The 9,066-nt window shown below is 39.2% G+C and overlaps 1 protein-coding gene across 2 annotated transcripts in view; it reads right to left on the bottom strand.

Moving 5' to 3' along the window:
• The window catches only part of LOC128686259 (thiamine pyrophosphokinase 1), a 60,572-nt gene extending 51,950 nt beyond the window's left edge, over window positions 1-8,622 (bottom strand). Inside the window, exon 1 of one of the 2 annotated variants that reach the window (XM_070085795.1) lies at window positions 8,538-8,622. The gene's annotated coding sequence lies outside the window, so the exon portion shown is untranslated. The remainder of the gene's footprint in view (window positions 1-8,537) is intronic. The other variant, XM_070085793.1, reaches the window with a different exon arrangement.
• Between the last annotated feature and the right edge of the window lie 444 nt (window positions 8,623-9,066).

Raw genomic sequence — 9,066 nt, 5'->3', positions numbered from 1 at the left:
TTCCTCCTGAGTAATGTAGGTCCTGCTTGGCATTTTCTTCCAGAACAGGCCTGTTTCATCACAATTAAACACTTGTTCAGGTTTCAGTCCTTCAGTTTCTATGTACTCCTTGAATTCCTGCACATATTTTTCAGCCGCTTTGTGGTCCGAACTGGCAGCCTCACCATGCCTTATCACACTATGGATGCCACTACGCTTCTTAAATCTCTCAAACCAACCTTTGCTGGCCTTAAATTCACTCACATCATCACTAGTTGCAGGCATTTTTTTAATTAAATCGTCATGCAACTTCCTAGCCTTTTCACATATGATCGCTTGAGAGACGCTATCTCCTGCTATCTGTTTTTCATTTATCCACACCAATAAGAGTCTCTCAACATCTTCCATCAATTGCGATCTTTGTTTCGAAAACACAGTTGAACCTTTGGCAAGAACAGCTTCCTTGATTGTCTTTCTGGTGCCCACAATAGTAGCGATGGTTGATTGGGGTTTCTTGTACAGCTTGACTAGGTCGGCTATACGCACTCCACTTTCATACTTATCAATTATCTCTTTCTTCATCTCTATAGTAATTCTTACCCTTTGAGGTGTAGGGTTGGCACTAGAAGCTTTCTTGGGGCCCATGGTCACTTATTTTCCAGAAACAGCACCGAAAATACTGTAATAATACGAAATATTCCGAGTGTATGCTTGGATGTTACCGCGGAGGCTGGCTGGTAAACAATGGGACGGAGCGGCACATGTGAGGCTGGCTGAGGGCACATTGGACGCGTCTCGGACGAAAATCGGTATGCGGGTTTTTAATCGGTATGCGGGGCAAAAATTTTGCGATAAAAGTAATCGTTATGCGGAAAAATCGCTATGCGATGCCATCGTTATGCGGGGGTCCACTTGAGTCCTGGAGATGGGAAGTACAGTGCCTGCACTCTGAAGGAGGGGTGTTAATGTTGCAGTTTAAAAACTGTAGTGTAAAGCACCCTTCTGGCAAGACAGTGATGGAGTGAATGATGGTGAAGGTTTTTCTTTTTCGGGCCACCCTGCCTTGGTGGGAATCGGCCAGTGTGATAATAAATAAATATATATATATATATATATATACAGTGGACCCCCGCATAACGATGGCATCGCATAGCGATTTTTCCGCATAACGATTACTTTTATCGCAAAATTTTTGCCCCGCATACCGATTAAAAACCCGCATACCGATTTTCGTCCGAGACGCGTCCAATGTGCCCTCACATGTGCCGGCCGTCCCATTGTTTACCAGCCAGCCTCCGCGGTAACATCCAAGCATACACTCGGAATATTTCGTATTATTACAGTGTTTTCGGTGGTGTTTCTGGAAAATAAGTGACCATGGGCCCCAAGAAAGCTTCTAGTGCCAACCCTGTGGTAAAAAGGGTGAGAATTAGTATGGAAATTAAGAAAGATTTTGAAGGGTTTGGGGCTAACCCTGAGAAGCCTATGCCAGTTGTGGAATCCATTGTGCCTACTTCAAAGATTAAGGAAATGTGTGCAGAGTGGTTTGAACTGCAAACCTTTATAGATGAAAATCACCCTGACACAGCTGTTGCAAGCCGTGCTTGTGACTATTTCAATGACAATGTTATGGCCCATTTTAGGAAAGTCTTGAAGAAACGGGAGGTACAGAGCTCTATGGACAGATTTGTTGTGCGACAGAGGTCCAGTGACTCTGAAGCTGGTCCTAGTGGCATTAAAAGAAGAAGGGAAGTAACCCCAGAAAAGGACTTGCTACCTCAAGTCCTAATGGAAGGGGATTCCCCTTCTAAACAGTAAGAAGATAATGCTCTCCCCTCCTCCCATCCCATCAATCATCACCAGATCTTCAATAAAAGTAAGTGTCATGTAATTGTGCATGCCTTTTTCAGTTTGTGTGTATTAAAATTAACATTTCATGTGGTAAAAAAAATTTTTTTTCATACTTTTGGGCGTCTTGCACGGATTAATTTTATTTCCATTATTTCTTATGGGGAAAATTAATTCGCATAACGATTATTTCGCATAACGATGAGCCCTCTTGCACGGATTAAAATCGTTAACCGGGGGTCCACTGTATATATATATATATATATATATATATATATATACAGTGGACCTCCGCATAACGATATTAATCCGTTCCTGAGAGCTCATTGTTATGCGAAATTATCGTTATGCGAATGAATTTTCCCCATAAGAAATAATGGAAATCAAATTAACCCGTGCAAGACACCCCAAAGTATGAAAAAAAAAAATTTTACCACATGAAATATTAATTTTAATACACACAAACTGAAAAAGGCATGCACAATTACATGACACTTACCTTTATTGAAGATCTGGTGATGATTGATGGGATGGGAGGAGGAGAGAGTCTTAGTGTTTAGAAGGGGAATCCCCCTTCCATTAAGACTTGAGGTGTCAAGTCCTTTCCTGGGGTTACTTCCCTTCTTCTTTTAATGCCACTAGGACCAGCTTCAGAGTCACTGGACTTCTGTCGCACAACATATCTGTCCATAGTGGCCTGTACCTCTCATTCCTTTATGACTTCCCTAAAGTGTTTCACAACATTGTCAGTGTAATAGTCACCAGCATGGCTTGCAATAGCTGTGTGAGGGTGATTTTCATCCATAAAGGTTTGCACTTTCAGCCACATTGCACAGATTTCCTTAATCTTTGTAGTAGGCAACTTCTTCAATTTCTCTCTCCCCTCCTCCGAACCAGTTTCCTCAGGTCTGGCCTCTTGCTGTTGAAGTTGATCTAGCAGCTCATCAGTGGTTAGTTCTTCATTGTCCTCCTCCACCAACTCTTCCACATCATCCCCACTAACCTCCAACCCCAAGGACTTTCCCAATGCCACAATGGATTCCTCAACTGGCATACTCCTCTCAGGGTTAGCCTGAAACCCTTCAAAATCCCTTTCGTCTACACATTCTGGCCACAGTTTCTTCCAAGCAGAGTTCAAGGTCCTCTTAGTCACTCCCTCCCAAGCCTTACCTATAAGGTTTACACAATTGAGGATATTAAAGTGCTCTCTCCAAAACTCTCTTAGAGTCAGTTGAGTTTCTGAGGTCACTACAAAGCACCTTTCAAACAGAGCTTTTGTGTACAGTTTTTTGAAGTTTGCAATAACCTGCTGGTCCATGGGCTGCAGGAGAGGAGTGGTATTAGGAGGCAAAAACTTCACCTTAATGAACCTCATGTCCCCATAAAGTCACTCTGCCACGTCTGTAGGATGACCAGGGGCATTGTCTAACACCAGGAGGCACTTAAGGTCTAATTTCTTTTCAGTTAGGTAATCTTTCACATTGAGGGCAAATGCATGGTGTAACCAGTCATAGAAAAATTCCCTAGTGACCCATGCCTTACTGTTTGCCCTCCACAGCACACACAAATTAGCCTTGAGGATATTCTTTTGCCTGAACGTTCTGGGAGTTTCTGAGTGATACACTAATAAAGGCTTCACTTTGCAATCACCACTAGCATTGGAACACATCAACAGAGTAAGCCTGTCTTTCAAAGGCTTATGTCCTGGGAGTGCCTTTTCCTTCTGAGTAATGTAGGTCCTGCTTGGCATTTTCTTCCAAAACAGGCCTGTTTCATCACAATTGAACACTTGTTCAGGTTTCAGTCCTTCACTGTCTATGTACTCCTTGAATTACTGCACATATTTTTCAGCTGCTTTGTGGTCCGAACTGGCAGCCTCACCATGCCTTATCACACTATGTATGCCACTACGCTTCTTAAATCTCTCAAACCAACCTTTGCTGGCCTTAAGTTCACTCACATCATCACTAGTTGCAGGCATTTTTTTAATTAAATTCTCATGCAACTTCCTAGCCTTTTCACTTATGATCACTTGAGAGATGCTATCTCCTGCTATCTGTTTTTCATTTATCCATACCAATAAGAGTCTCTCAACATCTTCCATCACTTGCGATCTCTGTTTCGAAAACACAGTTGAACCTTTGGAAAGAACAGCTTCCTTGATTGCCGTTTTGTTGCCCACAATAGTAGCGATGGTTGATTGGGGTTTATTATACAACCTGGCCAGCTCGGAGACACGCACTCCACTTTCATACTTATCAATGATCTCTTTCTTCATCTCTATAGTAATTCTCACCCTTATTGCTGTAGGGTTGGCACTAGAAGCTTTCTTGGGGCCCATGGTCACTTATTTTGCAGATAAAATCACTAAAAACACTGTATTAACAGCATTTTACAAATACTTGAAGTGATGGAAGATGTTGAGAAGACTCTTGTGAGTGTGGATAAATGAAAAAGCAGCAACGAGATAGCGTCTCAGCGTCATATGTGAAAAGGCAGAATTGCATGAAGGTTGGTAAAATAACTAGTGATGATGATGGTAGTTTGAATTTAAATGGTATCTTGCATCCCACTGTGATAAAAGGCGTAGTAGACTGCCGGTCCAGACCTAAAGCGACTAAAATATAGTCAAGGTATAGCCCAGACTTGGAAACCTGAACAATGTTTGTTGTGATGAAACGAGCTGTTGCTGGAAGAAGGTACTTAGAACCGATACTCAGGCACTCCCAGACAAATATGGTGGAGAGCACTTTGTTGATGTGTTAATGCTGGTGATACAGATCAAACCTTTGATGACTATATCCGCTCTGAAGCTTTCAGGCGTTCGAGCAGGAAATGTCCTCGGGGTAATTTGTGTGCTGTCAAACAGTGGGCGTGGTACCGAAAGAAGTCCAGTGACTCTGAAGCTGGTCCTAGTGGCATTAAAAGAAGAAGGGAAGTAACCCCAGAAAAGGACTTGCCTCCTCAAGTCTTAATGGAAGGGGATTCCCCTTCTAAACACTAACACTCTCTCTCCCCTCCTCCCATCCCATCAATCATCACCAGATCTTCAATAAAAGTAAGTGTCATGTAATTGTGCATGCCTTTTTCAGTTTGTGTGTACTAAAATTAACATTTTTTTGTGGTAAAAAAAATTTTTTTTCATACTTTTGGGTGTCTTGCACGGATTAATTTTATTTCCATTATTTCTTATGGGGAAAATTCATTCACATAGCGAACATTTCGCATAACAGCCAGCCCTCTTGCACGGATTAAGGTTGCTATGTGGGGGTCCACTGTATATCCCTCAGATTGGAGGGAGAGAGTATGGAGGAGGTGAATGTATTCAGATATTTTGGAGTGGACGTGTCAGCGGATAGGTCTATGAAAGATGGGGTGAATCACAGAATTGATGAGGGGAAAAAGGTGAGCGGTGCACTTATGAGTCTGTGGAGATAAAGAACTTTGTCCTTGGAGGCAAAGAGGGGAATGTACGAGAGTATAGTTTTACCAACGCTCTTATATGGGTGTGAAGCATGGGTGATGAATGTTGCAGCGAGAAGGCTGGAGGCAGTGGAGTTGTCATGTCTGCGGGCAATGTGTGGTGTGAATATAATGCAAAGAATTCATAGTTTGGAAGTTAGGAGGAGGTGCAGGATTGCCAAAACTGTCGTCCAGAGGACTAAGGAAGGGTTGTTGAGGTGGTTCGGACATGTAGAGAGAATGGAGCGAAACAGAATGACTTCAAGAGTGCATCAGTCTGTAGTGGAAGGAAGGTGGTGTAGGGGTCGGCCTAGGAAAGGTTGGAGGGAGGGGGTAAAGGAGGTTTTGTGTGCGAGGGGCTTGGACTTCTAGCGGGCATGCGTGAGCGTGTTTGATAGGAGTGAATGGAGACAAATGGTTTTTAATACTTGATGTGCTGTTGGAGTGTAAGCAAAGTAACATTTATGAAGGGATTCAGGGAAACCGGCAGGCCAGACTTGAGTCCTGGAGATGGGAAGTACAGTGCCTGCACTCTGAAGGAGGGGTGTTAATGTTGCACTTTAAAAACTGTCATGTAAAGCACCCTTCTGGCAAGACAGTGATGAAGTGAATGACGGTGAAAGTGTTTCTTTTTCGGGCCACCCTGCCTTGGTGGGAATTGGCCAGTGTGCTAATAAAAAAAAATAAAATATAACAAGATAATCAGTTTTAATATTAACCCTGTTCTGAAACACTTTCTTGACAGCTGCAATGGCACTCATAGGTATAATACAAGACACAAAAATCTCTGTCAGACAAATCCTGAAACCCTATGTTATCATCCAAGTCTGTCCCTGTTCTTCTCATTCCAGCTTTTCTTCAACTATTATATATTACTAGATAGGCATGTACTATCTCATCCTATTTTGCATTCATTCAAGTAACTAGTATCACTCAATCTGCTAAACTTGGCAATTATATCTTCTTATTGTGATTTATATTTTGAATTACATGTAACTGAATAAATTTTAATAGTATGGAATGAGAATGAGTGCTGCCCGAGATGTTATGCATGCTATGGGCCTTCAGTTTATTGTATGTCCTGTAAAGTAATACTGAAATTTATAGCAGTAGTTTGTATTTGACCAACATTCGTAATAACCACCACAAATGTCACAGTAAATTGTTTCACTAAAAAACCTAACAAAGTGACTGCAATAAATGACAGTACAGTAGTAGTTATAAGTAAATGACAGTACAGTAGTAGTTATAAGTAGTTACAAGATTATTTTAAGACTTCCCAAATTGCTTTGCAAAACCAGGGGCTTCTATAAAGTAGCAGCAGCAGCAGCAGTAGTAGTAGTAGTAGTAGTAGTAGTAGTAGTAGTAGTAGTAGTAGTAGTAGTAGTAGTAGTAGTAGTAGTAGTAGTAGTAGTAGTAGTAGTAGTAGTAGTAGTAGTAGTAGTAGTAGTAGTAGTAGTAGTAGTAGTAGTAGTAGTAGTAGTAGTAGTAGTAGTAGTAGTAGTAGTAGTAGTAGTAGTAGTAGTAGTAGTAGTAGTAGTAGTAGTAGTAGTAGTAGTAGTAGTAGTAGTAGTAGTAGTAGTAGTAGTAGTAGTAGTAGTAGTAGTAGTAGTAGTAGTAGTAGTAGTAGTAGTAGTAGTAGTAGTAGTAGTAGTAGTAGTAGTAGTAGTAGTAGTAGTAGTAGTAGTAGTAGTAGTAGTAGTAGTAGTAGTAGTAGTAGTAGTAGTAGTAGTAGTAGTAGTAGTAGTAGTAGTAGTAGTAGTAGTAGTAGTAGTAGTAGTAGTAGTAGTAGTAGTAGTAGTAGTAGTAGTAGTAGTAGTAATAATAATAATAATAATAATAATAATAATAATAATAATAATAATAATAATAATAATAATAATAATAATAATAATAATAATAATAATAATAATAATAATAATAATAATAATAATAATAATAATAATAATAATAATAATCATTCATCTTTATTTCTACAAGTACAGTAGTCCCCCTCGTATCAGTAGGGGATAAATTCCAAGACCTATTGTTTATACCCGAAACCATGGACAGTAGAAAACTCTACATACAAGTCATTTTTCATTTATGTACATACCTACCTATGATAAAGTTTAATTGATAAATTATGCACAATAAGTTTAGAATTATCACTTTTCCACTGATGGGAAGCACTTCACTGCTTCTTAGGCTTTGAAGAACTACCACCATCACTACTTTGGTGTTTTGATGTCATTATTAAACAAAATTAAAGGTTATTTTCGCGTCATGGTAAATTGAGGATAAACGAAACCACAGAAACCAAATCTGTGGATAAAGAGGTTCTAGTGTACATGTACGAAGTATACAGGCCTAGATGACATCAATGACATACTACTATATAGAAAGTCCTGTGGATGTGACCCATACCAGTCGACTAACACCCAGGTACCTATTTTACTGCTAGGTGAACGTGGATAGCAGGTGCCTTAAAAAAACACGTCCTTGTATTTCTACCCATACCGGAGATCGAACCACGGACCTTAATGTGTGAGCTGAGTGTGCTAGCCATCGAGCTACGGTATGTCAATGCTGTCAATGTGCTTAATGAAAGTCAAAGTTGATTTCCACATAATACAACGTTCAGGCAGAAAGTCCATAGTTACGCGGCGCATTTCAGGCAAACTTAAGCCCAACTAAAGACAACAAGGTCCTTAAATATATGCAGATAAGCATCTGATGAATGTATATATAAGATTACTACACAAGAACAATTATAAAATTTAAACTTATGTACAAAATGTTGATACAAGCTAACTAGCTTACTTATCTATCTACACCCTAATATCATACTGATTTAAATATTATTATTACCATTCCTATCACCATTATTACTAATATTAGTCAGGGAAAGCGCTAAAATAGTCAGATCATTAACCAGTTCAAAATTTAAAGTGTTAAATATTTTGTAGAGACGAGTTTTTAGACATGAAGTTATATTAGTTCACATTAGACCCAGGGTAGGTACAGAGAGAGATTAGTAATAATATAACCTACAAATATAACCATAGCAAACAGTATATACATAGAGATTGACAATAATAGCATCAATTATCCTTAATGCCGGGTGCAGCTGAGCACCTTAGCAATATATTGATGGATATTCCACTCCATATGGCTTATTATGCCCGCTGCAACACCTCAAGTTAACCCATATATTCAACTAACAAGAGAGAACTTCAAACAACTTAAATTATAATGACTTAACTCACCAAGTTGTACACTGACTCACAAACTTTCACAGTGTTTACTACACAGTCCAAGTCAGCACCATGTATGGAGAATTTTGCCTTAATAATAATATTTTAATAATAATTTCTTATTTAATAAGTTCTTATTTAGGGTTTCGTACTTCAGTTATTTTTTTACGATGGTTCTATTAGTGTGTTATTTAGAAATTATCGTTTAATAACCCAACAAGTCAAACCAAGTTTGTTATTTTCAGTGGCCTTCTTAACACATTATATTAATTCAAACTCAGTATCATCACCAGAATTTGGATCATATTTATTACTAATTTACGTTAATTATGGATTAGGTTAAACTTAGCTTATTCGGTGTAATTAACTATGTAGTGTTACATTGTTAGTATCCATTTATGGGAAAGATTGGACACTTTATTTTTTAGGAAATAAGATAAAACCGCAGTAAGATTGAGTTTATTCAGGTATACATAAATACCGAGGAAAAGGTGAAGCTGCTAAGTGACCTTGATACCTCAAAGGCAATGGGACCAGACGT

The sequence above is a fragment of the Cherax quadricarinatus genome, chromosome 17 (genome assembly GCF_038502225.1).
Source record: "Cherax quadricarinatus isolate ZL_2023a chromosome 17, ASM3850222v1, whole genome shotgun sequence".
Classification (NCBI taxonomy): domain Eukaryota; kingdom Metazoa; phylum Arthropoda; class Malacostraca; order Decapoda; family Parastacidae; genus Cherax; species Cherax quadricarinatus.
Note: the sequence above shows the minus strand (reverse complement) of the source record. Positions and strands in the feature narration are given on the sequence as shown.